Here is a 19,660-nt window from a genome sequence, read left to right on the forward strand (position 1 = left end):
ATGGTATCTAAAGGTAATTGAAATTGCAAAACCCCTAGTGAAAGACATTGGTGGCTGGTGTCTCGCTTGTGGATTAAAATTATGAAGGGATCTCTGGAAATCCCCTTCTCACACTTCCCACTATATTCCTTCCAAGTAGGCTTTATTACTGGTTTTAGTGTTTTCTTGTTGTTATCATTGTACTGCTAAAAATGTCAGTTCCCAAAGTGTAGAATTAAGTGGAGAGTGGCTTCCAGAAATGACATTTCAAAAGGGCTGATATATTAGTATTGAGTTTGGATTTTTTTTTCTTTTTTAAAGAAAAATATCTAAGCTACAATATTCCACAAAATATACTCGAAATCAACTCGACAATAAAAAATTAATAGGAAAATTCCCTCCTCCCTGCTAAAAAGAAGTTCTCCTTTCCCCAGTACTCAGATGTGTGGACTCTAAAGCCAGGACCATTCCATGTTCAGAAGACGAAAAAGAAGAATAAATCAATCTGAAGAGAAAGACCCCTGGTGCTTACATGCTATCTAACCACTGAAACTCAGAACCTAAAACATCACTCCACATTGCTATGTGTTACTAGTTTTTATTCTGAAACATTAAAGATATAATCCGGGATCCCTGGGTGGCTTAGTGGTTGAGTGTCTGCCTTTGGCTCAGGTCGTAATCCTGGGGCCCTGATATTGAGTCCTGCATTGGGCTCCCCGGACGGAGCCTGCTTCTCCCCCTGCCTATGTGTCTGCGTCTCTCTGTGTATCTCTCATGAATAGATAAAAATAAAATCTTTAAAAGAAGGATATAATTCACTTTAGAAAACACTTTCCATATAATATCCATATAATGTTACAGAAATTGGTAAAATGTGTACAGTTCTTCAGGCTCACCTGAAATTGTTAACCAGCAGGCCCCCAAACTCCCATTGTTCAACACTTTGGAACAGAATAGCGTTAGGCCACCGAGAATTCAGAGCAGAGAACATATAATTCCTCCTCCCCCAACAGAACAAGTGATAGAATGCCAACAACAATAAAACCCCTGGAACCATGGCGCCATCACAAATGAGCCATCACAGGTAGATTCTAACTCATGTGGGCAGGCATAGACATACAGCCAGTAACAGTAGCTACTGTGAAACATCAAAATTTTCCTCCACCACTTTTAACCAGGTATAGAAATCAAGGCAGCATAATTTCAGTAAACTTTATATTTTAATTTTTCATTAACTTATTTAATTACAGGTTCTCTGCCAGAGCCACTAAATAAATAATAATAAATGCCTTTATACTAAATGTGGTCTGGAAGATCAAAAGGAATCAGGACCACTAGTAAGTCAACGAGGTAATAAGTGGCAGCGCTAAAGGTGCTAATATAATGATAAACATTTAAGGTTAATATTTAAATTTAGCTTGTTGGTAAAACTGCTGAAAATCTTAAGCAGATGAAGCTTCTCTTATTTCGAGTAGTAAGAAAAATATGAGATAATAGGAGAAAGAGGCTAAAAGAAGTCTCTTGCAGCAACACTTTAACTTCAGAAGTTTATAGGCTTTGTAGTACATTTAAGATGAATAAATTTAAAGTGTGTAGGGAATAGGGGACAAGGATATATTGAAACAATACAAAGGAATACAAACAAAGATGCTATAAAGAATATTTATACAGGTTTTTGCACAGAATACATTGCAATGTAATGCCTCATAGATACATTTCCAAACGTAAAAGTCAAACTAACAACAGCAGAAACTACTAATGGAGAACATTAAGGAGCAGGTCACACTGAATTTCCATTAACTGCTGAAATTAATGTTTTCTTACCATTTATAAGACTGCAATGTTTTTGATCTGTCTTTATTGTATTAACCTCCAAAACACAAAGTAAAAAATAACAACAGCAAAAGGATGAGAACCTGAAGATGATTTTTTTTTAAATAATGGCATTTGTGTGTGTGTTCCCAAATGTAGTGACTTCAGTTCAGATTGTACTTATTACCATTATAAAGAATTATTATTTCAGTGATCCTACCATGCATGGAATGGAGTTCTAAGAAAGCACTACACTACTAAAGCTTTTTCTTATTTTCTCTATTCTTATCACACTCTTATGTGTTTAAAAAAGCTATCAATTCCTTAATAAATGGAATATACAAGTAGTAAGGACTCATTTCTAGCTTTGATTTTATTATAAATCTGTAGGTAATAAGCAAGGTTGACTAAAGTTTTATTTTCTCGCGTTTCACCTACTAGAGAAAGTGCTTAAATGAGGAAAAAAAAAATAGTGACAAGGCAACAAAATCAATAAAAGCAGAATGTTTGGAAATCATGAGTAGTCAAGATGACCATATTGGTCAATCCAGGATCATTTTTTTCTTTCTTTTTAAACACTCTCTTTAATGAAGCCAAAGCCATACTTTTGAATTTTTTTTTTGAACAAAACTTCTGTTAAAATGTCTTAATTCATTCCCAAATTGAGAATTGCACAGCACAGCTACTAATATTTCATTTCTAATTAAAATCCCAGTATATTATTTGTATAACCATGACCTAAATTTCAATATAGTCTTTAAATTTTTAATGAAGAACATACTTTTAGTGTCTGCCTCAGAATCATTTCTGATTTCATTTAAAGCAACTCAGAATGTTTTTGGAAACAACAACCACCATTTACAGAGTTTACTATGTGTAAAACTAAAATTCAAACCCACATAGTGTAGATTCAGAGTGGCGTTCGAATGGAATGACGAAGAGTAAGGAGTTGGTTGTCTCCAACTCAGGATTCTGATATATTTGCAATGTGTGAAAACAAATATTGTACTTCAGTGGGTTTCAGAGGTAGCTATTTGTCTACGAGCACCAATGCATGTTCAATTATGTTTAGAAGGTGTATACTGAGCAGTAGCCAGGGAATATAATGAGTAATTATAAGGAATAAAGAGGAGATTGTTGATTGCATTTCAGGACTCCGTGGGTACCTTAGTCTGATCATGCTGCTATAAAGATACTATAAACTAGGGGAACTTATAAACAGCAAATATTTATTTCTCACAGTTTCAGAGACTGGAAACTCTAAGGGCAAGGTTCTGGCAAATTTGCTTTCTGATAAGAGTCCATTCTGTCGTTCACAGACAGTGCCTTCCCCTTGTGTCCTCCTCACATGGTGGAAGGGCAAAGGGGTACTCTGGGGACTCTTTGATAAGGACATTAATCTTGTTTGTGAGGGCTCTGCCCTAATGAACTAATCACCTCTCAAAGGCCACACCTCCTAATACCACATTGGGCATAAGATTTCAATACCTGAATTTTAGAGGGACACAAATATTCAGTCCATAGCCATGGGCAGACTGAAATAGATCAACTCGGAGATAGAGGATGAGGGTTGAGTCTGTAGAGAGATATACAAACTATATAGTTATGAGATCAGAGATACTACTTGAAGAAAGCTTTCTATGGCAGTGATTGAGTTAAATAGAAATGTGAGAAATTATGTATTGTTTTTTTTGTTTGTTTGTTTGTTTGTTTGTTGTTGCTGTTGTTGTTTTTTACCAATGTCTTGGCAGTATTAAGCATTAAAGCCTAGAGCCTAGAACATGAAACCCTCCAGTGTTACTTAAGAACAATTTGGCAGAAGGCCTGCATCTGGCTTTACAGGGCAATTTGGCTATGTTTAGAGAAAAAAAAAAAAAAGATAACTAGATCCAGTAAACATTGTAAACAATAGCTGAGGAAACTAAATAAGCATGATAAATAGTAGATTCATTACCCAATGTGTCTAAACTTGCATTCATTCTTTACAAAATAATGTAGAGAGCCTGTAAACAACACTCTTTCTCCATCTAATTATTTTTAAATGCTATGGATTTTGGAGTCAACATATGCTACATTTGGCTGCCCTGCTTTTCCTCATTATTGTATTGACTCTGAACGTTTCCAGTCTTGAGTGGAGTGCACAGCAAGAGAAGGTGTATAGGTTGAGCCACTTTCCAAAAATCATTAACTCTTCTAGTAAGAGCTTATAGGTTATTAGTTTCCATGAAGCTCCAAGTATCCATTACAGTTTATGCCATACAGAACCTACAATAAGCCTCAGAATTAGAGTGGACCTCGCCATGGTTTTATTCTCCTTTTAGGAAATAGCTCTTGATTAACAAGTGAGCCCTGATAGAAATAGAACATCTGACCATGGGAGCCAAGCTGCCATTGATGGTTGATATGTCTTTCGCTGACCCATCAATTGACCAACCAACAAGATTCCATCTTCAAGGAAGAATACGAAGACTGGGTCTGAGCAGGTACTGGATTCATATGCATATTTCATGATCAGAGAACTTATACTGTCATCTGGCTTACACTGCCACAGTGTTAATGTTCCTTCAATGTACCTTCATGACTTCATGGAGAGTGTCTTTTCATAATTTCTATAAAGGATAGGAAAACAGTACAAGTTGTGGTTAGTAAATGGCCTCACAGGACACCTGGGTGACTGAGGTAAGAGCCTGGCTTTGGCTTAGGTCATGATCCTAGAGTCCTGGCATTGAGTCCCACATTGGGATCCCTGCTCAGTGAGGAGTCTGCTTCTCCTTCTGCCTCTGCCCCTCCCCCTGCTTGTTCTCTCTCTCTCTCTCTCTCTCTCTCTCTCTCAAATATATAGATAAAATCTTTAAAAATTAAATAAATAAATAAATAAATAAATAAATAAATAAATAAATAACATCACATTGCAGCACAGACACTAGTCCCCTGTGTGGCTAGTGCATTGCATTAGTGTTCAGAGATATCCTAAAAAGAAATTAGAAATTCAAAACTTCTCATGGGTTGGACATCAAGAAGTTCATCTTGTTTTTTTGTTTGTTTGTTTTTGTTTTTTACTTTGCCAGGAAGAAAATTAGCATATTAGAATCTAAAGCAATTCATAGACCATTTGCAAAAATGATCAAGGACTTGTAAGAGTAAGACTGCATAATTGGTAATAAGAAGTTTGGGAAAGGATTTTTAAAGATCTTTCAGAAAGGGCCCAGAGTGTGAAAACACATATAGTTTGTAAATATGAGCTCTAACCACCACAGAAACTTACATAGAAAAGCAGCCGGTTAAACTTCCCTGAGAATGTGAGTCAGTAAACCTAATATTCTCCAATGAAATTAATAGCAAAAAAGACCATTATAGGAGGTGGGAGTATCTATAGCTTCAATGATAGTTCTCTCTGTAGCGAGGCTACCCTGACTCCTGTTTGCTAAAGTACAAAATTGATGCAAGTGTCCGCCTTCAGCAACACACTTCACTCCCCAGTATGATCCCGAGGCTGTATAAGAGAAATGAGAACAATCCTTACTGAATAGGGTATAGTGCCTGCCACACGTATAAATATTACCCTTTGTGATCCTCGCAACTAAAGGTGCATATGCATTATACCAGACCTCTTCTGAGATGGAAGAGAAGTAATTTATCCTTTGTGGAATAAATGCTTAATGTTCATTTTACTTGACATTTCTTTACAAATATCACCATCCATGGACCCAGAAAACAAAACAAAACAAAACTTGTATTATTTTTGTAATTTTTAAAATATTTTGTTTATTTATTTGAGAAAGAGAGAGCACAAGCTGAGGGAGGTGTAATGGGGGAACGAGAGGGACATCCATGTTGAGCATGGAGTCCAATGCAGGACTCAATCCCAGGACCCTGAGACCATGACCTGAGTCAAAAGCAGATATTTAACCGACTGAGCCATCCATGGCCCCCTAACCCTGCATTGTTAAGGTGACATATAGACTATGCTGTAAATCAGAGATGTGTGTATTAATGAACCTACTTGGTGCTTCTTGATACCTCCACACTGAGTGAGAGGAGCTGATGGATGACCTAAGCACACATTTAGGCAGGATCTCAAAAGTCACATATTCCTTGAGAATACAGATTTTGAAAATGAAGTCCATTAAAGAATCTCTCATCCAGTTGCAATGATGGCTGGAGGAAAAAGCAATGTGGAATGGATAGCAGAGTAGGAACATTACAATGCAGACCTTGGCTAATTGACTAGTTATAAAATGAAGGTAGCCTCCAACCAATTTCCTTTTTTTCTTCCTTTTTTCTCCAACATTAACTGTGAAAATTGTTGGTGGTATTAACCTTTAAGATTTTGATCATAGATTGCCATATAGAGGAAAAGTTTCGGACTTGGATGCAGTTGTTGATGGAAACATTTTGTGCTCCTCTTTGGGAAGAAGGTAAGTCCAGGACCCATTACCCCAGAGTTAGTTAGATAACAGCATATTTGGGGAATATAAGAGTAAGAATTATGTATATGAGTATTTATAGTTCAAAATAATGAAGTGCAGAATTTATTTGTATTTTTTTTTTTGTGAGAGCCTCAACTACCTTTTTACTTGTAACAATTCCCAACTACAAAAATTTGGAGAAACAGAAAGCTCTGCCTTCTACTCTAAAAGCTAAATGGGGCCAGAACTCGGTCTCCTGAGCTACTGTAAACTGGTATGCTGGACTGTGGCCATGTCTCAATTAACCAGAGGATGCTATGTTAACTTTGGATCTTGTATGAATGACATAAAGTCTTAGGACATTTCAGAGATGAGGTCCAGCAAGGTGTCAGTGTCCCTGGAATAATGGACTACCTAAGTGACACACACCCATCACAGAATCCCCTTCAGACTGTTCCTGTGGTTGTAAAGATGGGTGCTTGGCCTTACTTGGTTTCTTTCCATATTCTGACCCTGGTTCCCCAGGTTTCCTTTGCTGATTCTTTGAGTTACTTTCCATCACTACATTAAGTTTACTTGCTAATCCACCAAAGTCAGTCTTGTTTGTTACTAATCCTTCTAAATAAAGATATGGTATGTAATATAATCAGTGAAGAGTCTGGCGTCCGGCAGCGTATCATTTATGCTATAAATGATAGCTCTTGTTTCATTTTTTTTATTTCATAGTGTCAGGGTGGATTGCCGGGAATACAGCCCCACTGATCCCATATTCAGCTAAGGTAACACTACCTATTCTAACAATAACAGAAAACATACAATATACAGATAATGGGTGATAGAGATATTTTATTTTTTTAACTCAGATATAACCCAAAATGGGTGCTTTTGATCTATTATTTTTCTTTCTAATTGGTGCTTGAGGGACACCAAATTCTTCTCTCTCATGGTTCTGCCAATTTCTACAGATAGATTAAAGGGTGCTGAGCTTGTCTACATAAGCTGATGGAATAAGAAAGAGCATAGAGAGTCTTACATGGGAATTTTCCATGGGACAGACCAGCAAGTAATACTTGTCACTTTAGTTCACATTCCATTTGCCATACCTCTGTGACATGATCACATCATCATGCAAAGAATCTGGAAAGTACCATCTATCTGTTTCCTAAAAGGAATAAAAATAAATTTGACATATATATAATCTAACTCATTAAATTGTCACAACAAAAAGTAGACTTTTTTAAACTTTTTCCATGGTATAATTTAGATCTCTATAATTTCATTTGTCTAAATTTAAAGCTTTGCATTGGGACTGGAGTATATCTACAGATGGTTCTGCCTGAAAATGGATGATTGTTACATCAGAATATATGGTATCTGTTCCAGTTTCATCAAAGCTATTACTTTGATAACATCAAGCATATTTAAAAACAAGACCATAGATGAATCAGCATTATTGCTGAACTAAATCTTTTTACCAGTAGTCACATGGCCAAAAGCTCAAATGATATATTTCTTCCTGAGCTTTACAGAAAACAATGATTTGGACCGGAAATACATAAACTGTCAGAATGCTTGCCTGGATGCACATCTTCTATGCTTGACATCTTTTTTTTCTTTTAACATTTTATTTCCTTATTTGACAGAGAGAAAGCAAGCAAGCATGGGACAGGGGGTGGAGGGGGAGGGGCAGAGGGAGAGGGAGAAAAAAATCTTAAGCAGACTGCATGCTGAGTGCAGAGCCCATCGCAAGGCTTGATCCCACTATTCTGAGGTCATGACCTGAGCCAATCCAAGAGTTGAATGCTCAAACAACTGTGCCATCCAGATGCCTCTTCTATGTTTGATATTTTCAATATTTGAGTTATTCTATAGTAGAAGTCACTCAATGCATACCCCTTAATAATTTTATTTTATTTTATTTATTTTTTTTTAAGATTTTAGATTTTTTTGAATTTTTTTATTTATTTATGATAGTCACGGAGAGAGAGAGAGAGAGGCAGAGACATAGGCAGAGGGAGAAGCAGGCTCCATGCACCTGGAGCCCGACGTGGGACTCGACCCCGGGTCTCCAGGATCGCGCCCTGGGCCAAAGGCAGGCACTAAACCGCTGCGCCACCCAGAGATCCCCCCTTAATAATTTTAAATTTAGTTTGAGCACTAAAGAATCATTATGGAATACTTCATGTTTCCTTTATATGGCAAATTGAGGATTTCCCTGATGTTTGAAGATATGATATTTCATGAAGTAAATGTATAGGTACAAAGATATATACACTTCTTTGTAATCTCCCACCAAGATTGCATAATCATGATGTCATTTGCTTAGGAAAGCCACTTCTCTTCTGAAATTATTTAACAGGGTGCTCAAGTCAATTCCTTTATTATATAAGAAATAAAATTATTTTTGACCTTTTCTGGATGGTTGTAACTTTGATTTTCTTGCTGTTTCTACAAGGAAAGATGAGTACACTTTTTTTTTTTATCCACAAGTGAAAAATATAGTAAAATGAATAAGAAGCCAAAAATATAATTATTTTTCATAAAATATATTGCTCATTTTGTGAAAGGAAAGAAAGTCTACAGAGGTGCAGCCCAGTGAGGACATCTTAAATGAATTTTTATTCAGAAACAAGGGCTGTTGAAAGAACACATTTTCTCAATGGCAATTGAAACTTACATGGCATAAGTGTAAACTGTCTTTCTCTGAAAGGAGTATCTGATAAAGGAATAAGTCTTATTATCCATGAAGCAGAAAGTATAACCCATTCCCAAAGTCTTCAATTTTAAATAATAGATTTTCACAGACTTCTTCAAACAATAGCTCACAAAGTAATGGACTCCTCTTAAATAAAGATATTATAAAAATCATTTTGTGAGAGGAGAACATTTTTTGAGGAGTAAAGTTTTCTACTCGATTTCTTTCTATTCCTAGTTTACTTTGCAAACTCTGAGATCTTATAAGTTAAAAGAAATTCATTTGCAAATATCACAGGTCTTTGCAGCCAGACTTTAAAAAAAAATATGAATGATATGATTTTCTTTCTCATTCAGTCAGAATGGTTATGTACTTTCTTTTTCCATATAATTAATAGAGAAAATTATAGATATCATTTTATTTACTATATTCAAATGACTTTCACACTTGTACAACTATCTGTATGTGGGTGGATGTGTATGTGTGTATGGCTATCTATAGTCTTTAGAGGAAAAACTAATCAGAAACAGAAAAGAGAAACTAGGGTGATAGTTTCCATCAATCCACATTTTTTTAAAGATTTTATTTATTTATTTATTTATTTATTTATTTATTTATTTATTTATTTATGAGAGAGAGAGAGAGAGAGAGAGAGAGGCAGAGACACAGGAGGAGGGAGAAGCAGGCTCCATGCCGGGAGACCGATGTGGGACTCGATCCCGGGACTCCAGGATCGCGCCCTGGGCCAAAGGCAGGTGCTAAACCGCTGAGCCACCCAAGGATCCCCCAATCCACATTTTTTATTCCATTTTTCTTCTTATGAAAGAGCTGAATTATTTTTCTTTTGGAGCCAAAATTCCCACCTCAATGAATAGAGTTTCCTGGTTAATTTGAACACCTTTATGTGGTAAGACTCTCATCTTCTTCTTCTTTTTTCTTTTTTTTTATTTGTTTTAGAGAAAGACAATACCCCAGAAATAGATTTGACGACCTTTTTCCTAACATGAGTCTACGTTTGACATACACACACACGCACACACATGAGCACACACACATGCACACATACCACACACATACCACATCCATAGATTATGATCTCAGATGTAGAAGGGGTTGACATTTCTATGACTGTGATCTACAGAAAGGGCTGGTCCCCTCATCTATAAAGCATCTTGTTACTCCCTTGCTTTGCTTCTGAGTTTGGATAAAAAAAAATAAAGATTATATCTTTATATCTGCAACTGTAGAGTGGAACAAAGGAAGTTACCTCAGCATTTTAGTGATTACACTGTGGGTCCTGGTGCTCCATAATAGCTACAATTCTTTCTAAGGTAAGTACAGAACTTGCAAATATAACTACTCAAATAGATACTGTAAACCCCAGAAGTAGAGAATGAATTTTCACTGCTCTTTATTTGAGGGCTGAGCAAACTGCTTGAACAATGTCAGCTTTGGAAGGGTCAATATAAAAGCAAGAGGCATTGTTTAAGACTATCTTTAAAGAATGAACCTTGCAGTTACAAAAACAAACAAAAACAAAATCAAAAACAAAACAAAACTCATTCCATGAAGGGCCACTTTGCATCTGGCACACTTTCTGTGGCCTTCATCCAATTAGATATTGACAGAAATTTTGAATGAGAAATGATGTCTAGGACTTCATTAGTCAGTAACAAAGGAGCTTTTGCAAAATGCCAATATGTCATTAACACCTTAACAAAAATTAGTTTATTGGATTTATCACGTTACCCACTAATTTCCACTTTCAAAACTCCCAAGAGGTCAATAATTAGGTAGTTTGTGCTTCTTAGAAAATGTAATGCTCCAGGTTAACAGGCTCCTGATAGGGACACTTGATCATTTTTACTCTTATGTCTGCACAGGCAGCTCCAAAATATAGCCTTCAAGGATTATCCACGACATACAGCACTGTGGTCAATATCCACAGCCCCTGAGAAACGAGTCCCAGGAGACTAAGCAAAGACAAATGGCCAGTGTGGTTCCTGCGCTCTAGGGCATGCCAAACATAACTTCAAGAATTGTTCCATATAAAATCTTTAAGCTCTTTGTGCAAAACCATGCTTGTGATGCCTCAAGTGATGAACTTCCCCACTTCCAGCTTCTTCCAGCAGGTAGAGGACCTGACAGGGTGTTCGATCATATTTCCCCTTATTTTTTTGCCCATCCTCATTCCAGTCTCTTTTTCTTCAATATATCAGTGACAGAATGGAGGAAGTTAGTTAGCACCATTGTTATCAAGATAGCTGTGTGAATTCACACTGAGCAGAGCATGTTCTGTAGACTTTTATGTATTAGCAGGAGGCCTTCTTTGGTTTTATGTATGCAATTAAAAATCCTTGTGATCTTCAGATCTGTTCCATCTAGTTCATCATTCAGGACCCATTTATGGAATGAAAAGAAAAAAAAAAAATCAACCAGAGGAGGCAATGGTGAAGGCATCACAAAGAAGTACTCCGCATGTTTGTGTACAAGCCTTTAGATAGGTTTGTATTTTCTTGGTTTGATACCTAGGATTGAAATGACTGAGTCATTGAGTAGATGTATGATCAAATAAACTGTCCAACTTGGGAATTATGTTTGAACATTTTCATATTTCATTAAGCAATATTTTATTGCACACTATCATTGTTGTTTTGGGTATTATGCCTTGTGGTTGTGCCATTGTTTATTAAAATATTCCCCAAGGACTGGGTATAAAAATTATTGCCATATTTTAACCTATTAAAATATATCAGTAAAGATTTTTTATTCATAAGCCTTTGTCTCTGATTACTTTTTTAAAAAAATTAAATTTAATTAAAAAAATTTTTAGGTAGCCTTTACACCTGATATGGGGCCCAAATTCACAACCCTGAGATCGAGAGTCCCATGCTGTACCCACTAAGCCAGCCAGGTGTCCCCACTATAATTACTTCTTAAAATATACTCTCATAAGTAGAAGTATTAAAATTATTATATCAATACTGTTATATCTTTATTTTTTAATATTTTATTTATTTATTCATGAGAGACACAGAGAGAGGCAGAGACACAGAGAGAGAGAGAGAGAAGCAGGCTCTGTGCAGGGAGCCCGATGTGGGACTCAATCTTGGGACTCCAGGATCATGCCCTGGGCTGAAGGCAGATGCTCAACTGTTGAGCCACCCAGGCGTCCCCACAGTTATATCTTTAGAGACTATCTAAAGAGCACTTCTAGGTATACAATAAAATAGAGAGGAAAGTACAGAGATTTCCCATATATACTCACTGTCCCACACATGTGAAACCTCCCTCATCATCAACATCAACCATCAGAATGGCATATGTTTTACAAAGTATGATCCTATATTGACACGTCATAATCACTCAAAGTCCATAGTTTAACATAGTATAACTTAGGAGTTATATTTTTAAGCCTCCTCCTATATAGTATCAAATGTATTTTTTGAAAGGTTGCAAAATTATATACTTCCAAAGAATGACAGAAAATATCTGAGTTAAACTTTTATTACAGCCCCAATTTTTTCCTACATTTTATAGGGTTTCAGAATGAAAAGGAACCATAGTTTTCTTCTAGCCCAATATTTTACCTGGTCCTTGAGTATTCTCTGTGACATCCCTAAATAGTGCTTTTCTGGGCCCTCCTTGGAGGAAAGAAAAGTGTATACATTTTGTCTATTGTTGGGCTGCATTACTGAAAAATATTTTCAACTGATAAGCACTGATCTGCTTCATTTTAACATCTGCCATGTTTTAATAAGTTTCAGATATGCAGAAACCAAGTTGAGCTACAGTTCTGGGCTAAATCTATGCACTTCATGCAGCGTAGAAATGAAGACATGGGAGTTGGCTCTTCCTCCAAAAATGTTCAGCTCTGACTGTCCTTCACTATTTCCCTGATTGCATATGTGTTTCTCTGAGTAGCAAGAATGGGTTCCTAATTCTTAGTGCATATAAAGTAGCTAGCTCAACGTTTGGCACATTTCAAACACTGAATGAATATTGGATGCTACTTTTATTTTAATCCCTCAATGATTTGTATGTGTAGAATATGTATTTATAATTTCTGCTTCTAATTTTGAAAAAAAATAGATGAGATAAGCTTAGTTGCTAATTGTTCTGTCCCCGTTTTTCCGATCCTTTTAACTGGTAATTTTCTATGAGGCAAGGGAGAAAAATCCCATTCCTGATGTGATGGCTAATTTTACATGTCAACTTGACAGAGCCAAGGGGTGCCCAGAAATTTGGTCAAAAGTTATTCTGGGTAATTTTGTGAGGGTGTTTTGGATGATACGAACATTTAAATTGGTAGACTGAGTAAAGCAGATTGCCCTCCCTAATGTGGATAGGCCTTATCTAGTCAGTTGAAAACCTAAATAAAAATTTAAAAAGCTGACTCTTCCTTCAGTGAGATAATTCATCCTGCATGGCTGCCTTTGAATAGGGCCATTGGTTTTTTCTTGGCTTTGGACTCACATGAACTAAAATATCATCAGCACCTCTTGGGTCTCTAGACTTTCAGTCTTGGATTGGAATGATACCATCAGCTCTCCTGGGTCACCAGGGTGGTAACTCACCCTGCAGATCTCAGGAATTGCCAGACTCCATAATCATGTGAGTCAATTCCTTATAATGATTCTATTAATCTTGTCTCTGGAGATCTCTGATTAATATGCCTTAATATGCCTAGTTTATAAAATTCAGCAGAATGAATTAAGCACTGTATTTGGAAATGTGGAAAACAGCGACTTTGAACAATGAGCCAGCTTGCTTAGGATTAGTCAAGTCCAAAACCTAAAGATTAAGTTCTTTGTTTTTTAATCAACAACCAAATTTGGAGGAAGGCTATAACATATTCGCACAAGCATACACACACACACACACACACACACACACACACACACCCATACTCAAACTAAAAGCAATTTATCTGAGAAAATAATGTGGATACACCTGAGAAGAAAGCCCTAGGCTCTTTTCTCAACCCTAGAAGTCATTCTGTTCTCCTTCTGTCTATTTTGACTGAGAGCTTTAATGCTAGTTGTAAGTCAGGCTAAGTGTAACTAGCAAAAAAAGGTCTTTAGAACTGATATGAAATCCATGGTTTGAAGAGTAATAAAAATTACTAGCTAGTGAGAAAAGAACTCATTTCTCTGCAATTACTCGCCTGAAGAAACCAACTGGAAATCTGAAGGATAAAATAGAGCTTCACTCAACCTTGGTGTCACCCCCTCTCCCACTCCCTCCAAGGGAAAGCTTATCTAACTTTACAGAAGGAAAATTGACAATCTCTCCAGGTTGACCTTTATCTTTAGACAAGTTTCTTTGTAGTGGTGGGGTATTCCTCCAAGGTCTCAAGAGGTTGTTTTCAAGGAGATATTAGTTTATTTTGGAGAGCACAGAGCTTTACTTTCTAACATTTGTGCTGGATTAAATGTATTCAAATGCATTATCTCCTTTGCAATATGTTTTGAAATGCTTTGCAGCCACCTTGCATTCATCTGTTCTGAAGTAGAAATTAAGTACACACTTCTCTGTGCATTCAGAATATCTGTATATATCCTTCTTATAAGTTCTTTGTATTATTATATTTCAAAGAATATATCTGAGTGGCTTCGCTGAGATATGTTAAAAATGATTATTCAGTTATGTTATTTAAGTAGATGGTATTTTATTGAAACTTTATATTGGAGTTTTAAATGAATTTCATAGTACTTTAAAATACCTTCCCACATTTGAGATAATCCTTGTTCAAGACAGAAAGCAGGGAAGAAAAAATACCTTATTGTGATGTTCCATTTCTTGCAAATAAACAGGGCCTTTGCTGTGTGCAGTTCCCAGGAAGTTCTTGGAACTGTTTATTCATCAATAATTCAATAAACATCTATTAAATGGCTTCTATGTACAAAGCATCTATCACTATTTTACTATGCTTCTCCCTTAGAATACAGGGCCTATTTAGGTGACTTGGTATTATATATTTTATGTCAGTTGTGTTGGTCAGAAATCATTGAATTTTGGAGCTTTACTTATTCCAACAGCTTAAACCCCCTAATTTTCAGGAACTCTTTTTAAAATAAAGGATTCCTTCATGTCATTTTACGACTGAGGAAAAAAATAAAAGTGGTTTTCTATTATATTCAAGTAAAGGCCATGTTCCTTACTATAACTAAAATTTACTTCAGAATCCTATCATTTCAGTCTCATGTCATTTTCCTTCCCAAATATATGTATATACAAACTATATATGTGTATATATATATATATGAACTATATAGTACACACATTCACATACGTATACATATACATACACATTATACATATACATGTATATATAGTAGCAAGTCAGACTGTATATATATATGCACACACTACACACATGCATATATATACACACACACACACAAGGTGTGTATATACATGTATGAATGTTAATGTGTGGATAGATAGATAGATAATCCACCCCTGTTCTTTAGCTTTATCTTGTTTGTATAACTACTCATCAGTTGGACATTACTTCTCTGGAAAGACCATATTTCCTTTCTTGGAAAATAGAATTAGTCACTTAATCCATTATTCTCCTGTATCAAATCCTTATTAGAGGGCACGTTGCATCATTTTGTACATTTGTATGTATTGTTTAATGGTGTATTATTTTGTGTTGCTCATCAAGTTCTTAGATACAGACATTCTGCCTGGGGCTATTTGTAGACAGATCAGAGCCTGGTATGCAGTTACCTTTCCATACGTACCTGAATGATTGAAAAAAAATGATGAAATGAATAGACAAACTAAGACCTTGAAAAATTAAGTGATTTACTCAAAGTCGGTAGCAAAATCAGAACTGAGCAAAATTCAAGTTTTTGTCTTTTTTTGTTTTGTTTGAAGAAAGAGAAAGAGTGAGGGAGGGAGTGGGATGAAGGAAGGAGAGGGGGAGAGAGCATCTCAAGCAGACTCCAGACCCAGCGCAGAGCCATATGTGTGGGCCTGATCTCGGGACCCTGAGATCATGACCTGAGCCAAAATCAAGAGTCAGATACTTAACCAACTGAGCCACTCAGGTGCTGCAGGATTTAAGTTTTTATATTCCTTGTACAGGGTTCATATTTTTATTTCCTCCTTTGTTGGTAACAATGGGTGACATTTTCTAGATTCATACAGAGTAGAAAACAATATAATAGCCATTACTTTAGGCCAGTAGCTTAAAAACAAAGATAAAGATAAGACAAATAATAAAAATGGCAACAATTTTTACTCCCAGCAGTAATTTGACTGAGAGCCACTTACCTGCTTTTGAGGCCATTCACATACACACTCTAGGTTCTCCCCTGTGGAGGAGAAGTTGGCTTTGCCTGGGAAGAGCTCCTGAGGGTGGCCCATTGCCTGTCTGAGAATGCAGTGCAACTTTATAGAAAATTGTGAATCGGGGTGGTGGGGGGGGATACTTTCCTGGGGTTATGGTAGTAGTATGGGAAGGTATGGCACCAGTTACTTTGAAATAAAATACCCCACTAGACCTCCTGTGACCTGTTTTCGCTGTATAAGTGATTGTACGCCCATAGTTCCCAAGGCTCTAGTGCTAAGCTGAAGTTTGAGCAGTAAATCAGACCTGAAAAAAAGAGCAGGAAGGAGGCAGGCAGGGAGGAAGGCAGGAAGGCAGGGACACAGGGAAGAAAAAGAAAAGACAGAATGAAGGAGGGAGAGAGAAGGGAGGAAGGGAGGGAGAGAAGGAGGGAGGAAAAGACTATTCCCTTTCTTTTTCTGAGAGCATAATCCTATACCGTCTGGACAGACAGGGAAGAATTGGACGACAAATAATCAGAGCAGGGTGTCTGTCAATATTTCATCAATTTGACAAACTTATCCTGAGTAATTACTGGTCTGTGCTTAGGATTTGGGAATATACACCTTCGTTGAATGAAATAATCCTCATTGGAGAGGGAAGGGGTCAGAAGTCAGAAGGCCGTGAACAAAGGTTTGAAAGTGTGCTACAGACTAGATACAGTCTGGGGCTAACAGTATCACTCAGTACTTATTTAATTAAAAAGGAATGATCAAGGCAAGACTGCCAAGGTGGTGGGGCGGCCTGTGAAGGGTGGAGAGGCACCCTGTCAGGGGTCGGGGGCTCGGGTGGCGTCTAGGACACTAGCGGTGCATCCACATTGTGCTCTGGTTCCAGGGGCGAAAAAAGGAAAGATCTAAATTTGAATTTTACTTTAAACTGCCGTAGCCTCAAAGTGAAGAAATAATGAGACAATTTTGTTCTGGTCTCTCTGGCATAATCTTTTCTCAGTCAACACAGTAGGTTTATTGAACAGATCAAATTATGTAATATTACCTAGTTTGGGGGTGCAGGGAGTCCAACATTAAATCCCTACATGCAAGAAATATATTAAACATTTTTTTGTCTTTGGGGTTTTCAAAACACATCTTCTGATATTATTATAATTGCAAATCTTGGGGATGATATTTGTTTGCAACTAGCAGAATTATTTTTTAATCAATAGATTTAAAAAAAAAAAAAAAAAAAAGCTTCTTAACAGTATTGAATACTTAGAGGCCAGACTTTAGTCTGAGCAATTTGCACCCGTTACTTAAACTTTGAAACAAGCTTAAAATGGATACCATTATTTTCAATTTGCAGATTTGAAAACTGAGACATGAGGACATGTTCTCAGGGTCACAAAGTGTGCCCTCAGCGTTTTCTAGACAGGCAGATGCCAGAAGCTGGGCTCACTACACACCATTATACTACAACATCTTTTATCTAATACGGTCATTGAAGACATTTCAAATGAGCTGTGCATATCTTTTGAGATTATCATTGTTGAGACTTTACACCTATATAAATAGCTTTTGAAAAATTAAGAATTCTTGAATTATGCTTTGCTCCCAACAGAAAACTTTAAACAAAGAAATCCAGAAATCTGGAATTATTAGATATTATTCCATTCAACTCCATGCCAACTATTATCTACGCAGTCAGTGATATGACATATTAGGGAGACTGGTGTAAAAACACAGTGACTTTAAATATCATTTACTAACCACACAAGCTAAAGCAGAATGCTATACCTTTTTGAGCCTTCAATATTCTAATAATTTATCCCGTAGGGTTATTCTGAAGTCCAAGTGGGATAACTTTTTTTTTTTTTTTCAAAACAGTGAAATGTGTTTATATTAATTTTGAAGGTGGCAAAATTCTTTGAGTTTATTTAACAAAACTGTTTAGTGATAACAATATATTCCTTAAGTCGTGGCCACGGTAAATGCAAAGTGAGGCAAAGAAAACTAAATTTCTCTGCGTAATAAAAGATGCATTTATAACATTTGCTTGTCACAAACGAGAGGTGAGGGAAATGGCCTGGCAAGGAAAGGAGCTGGATGAGGATGAGCATCATTAAGAACAGGGAAGGAGGGAGGAATGAATAACTATGTAGGATGAGCTTTTGTGGAGGGAAGAGCATTCCAGTTGTGAAAGCGGCAGGTTTATTTTAGGTCAAGATTGTCTAATACTCAACTTTATTTCTTTTTGTAATAAGCTATACAGAAAAGGCCTCTGGCACTCCTCGAATCTAGGCAAAGGTTTCTATACACACAGTCCCATCTTCCTCATATTTTGGAAACCCCCCACCAGGGAAAACAGGCACAGAGTGCAGGTAATATTCTCAGAAGGTGAGACCCAGAGTGAGATGGAACATTTCCTAGAAGCTGAATTCTGGTTCCGAATTTCCAAGCTGAAATGAATGTTCCTGTTCCCTTCCCCAGACAACTCGATGCTAAGTTTCCTCAGCCTACGTGGGACCCAGAGTAAAGGGACATGTGAAGTCTTTGGGATGTCCTGCCCTCAGCATCACATTTTATATGGGTTTTCTGTGGTCCCTACATAGAATGGATACCTAAGAGACACAGTCCATTTTTCTTCTTTTTCACCAGGATAAGGGAAGCAAACATTCAACTATGCATCTATCCTTTTCTCTTGTTTTTTTGTTTGTTTGTTTGTTTGTGTTTGTTGTTGTTGTTGACATTAAGTGCTAGCCAAAGCTGACAGAAAAAAAGATTTCTTGTTTTTTTTTTAAAGATTTCTTTTTCTTGGTGAACACTAGATGTTTAATCCCAGGGTCAGGAAAGTGGCCTAAGCTGTCATTTTTCTGTGTCCTGGAATTTCCAAAGTTGACCATCATCTCCTCCTCTCCACTTTAAATCTTTAGGCAAGAAACACTGCTGAAGAATAAGTCAGCTGCAGATCCCACTGCACAGTTCTTCAAAAATTGATCTTCACTCACTGAAGCAGTGTGCCTGAGTTCTCAGCCAGAGTTCAGTCATGGCTTCTGGATGCATAAGAAAGAGCTGGAACAAGGTCCTTGGTTTCGCCAGGATCATAGACCTACTGGGGTGGGGGGCAGGTAAGAGTAGAAACAACATATTCAGGATGGGGGGTTTTCTCTTGTTTTATGTTATACTACATGATTTTATCTGCTATATAATTTATATACTAGTACTACAAGGACAGATTCCCCACTATTATGTCATTTATTCATTCAAGAAATATTTGTTGAGTGATCTTCATAGTCCAGGTAGTGTCATAGAAGTTGGCAGTGTGACACACACACATACACGTGCACACACACGCACACATCTGCAGAATTCCTGCCTTCATGGAGGTTACATTGTAGTTGAAGGATAATAAATATAAAAGTAAGTGATGGTGATAAGGTTAGGTAGGTAGGTAGGTAGACAGGAAGATGAGTAGATAGATAATCTC

The 19,660-nt window shown here is 36.8% G+C and overlaps 2 long non-coding RNA genes across 8 annotated transcripts in view; one reads left to right on the top strand and one right to left on the bottom strand.

Moving 5' to 3' along the window:
- The first annotated feature begins 1,058 nt into the window (after positions 1-1,058).
- The window catches only part of LOC112653731 (uncharacterized), a 79,678-nt gene continuing 61,076 nt past the window's right edge, over positions 1,059-19,660 (top strand). For 6 of the 7 annotated variants that reach the window (XR_003132455.1, XR_003132457.1, XR_004814655.2 and 3 more), the window contains exons 1-8: positions 1,059-1,157; positions 4,113-4,274; positions 6,132-6,209; positions 6,927-6,979; positions 10,143-10,226; positions 10,779-11,027; positions 11,266-11,399; positions 19,107-19,301. This is a non-coding gene — a long non-coding RNA (uncharacterized LOC112653731). The remainder of the gene's footprint in view (positions 1,158-4,112; positions 4,275-6,131; positions 6,210-6,926; positions 6,980-10,142; positions 10,227-10,778; positions 11,028-11,265; positions 11,400-19,106; positions 19,302-19,660) is intronic. The other variant, XR_003132456.2, reaches the window with a different exon arrangement.
- LOC112653732 (uncharacterized) lies at positions 4,075-7,362 on the bottom strand. The gene is made up of 2 exons (XR_003132459.2): positions 7,234-7,362; positions 4,075-4,400 (listed from the first exon to the last, which is right to left on the bottom strand). It is a non-coding gene; the product is annotated as an uncharacterized LOC112653732 (long non-coding RNA).

The sequence above is a fragment of the Canis lupus genome, chromosome 3, assembly GCF_003254725.2.
Source record: "Canis lupus dingo isolate Sandy chromosome 3, ASM325472v2, whole genome shotgun sequence".
Lineage (NCBI taxonomy): Eukaryota > Metazoa > Chordata > Mammalia > Carnivora > Canidae > Canis > Canis lupus.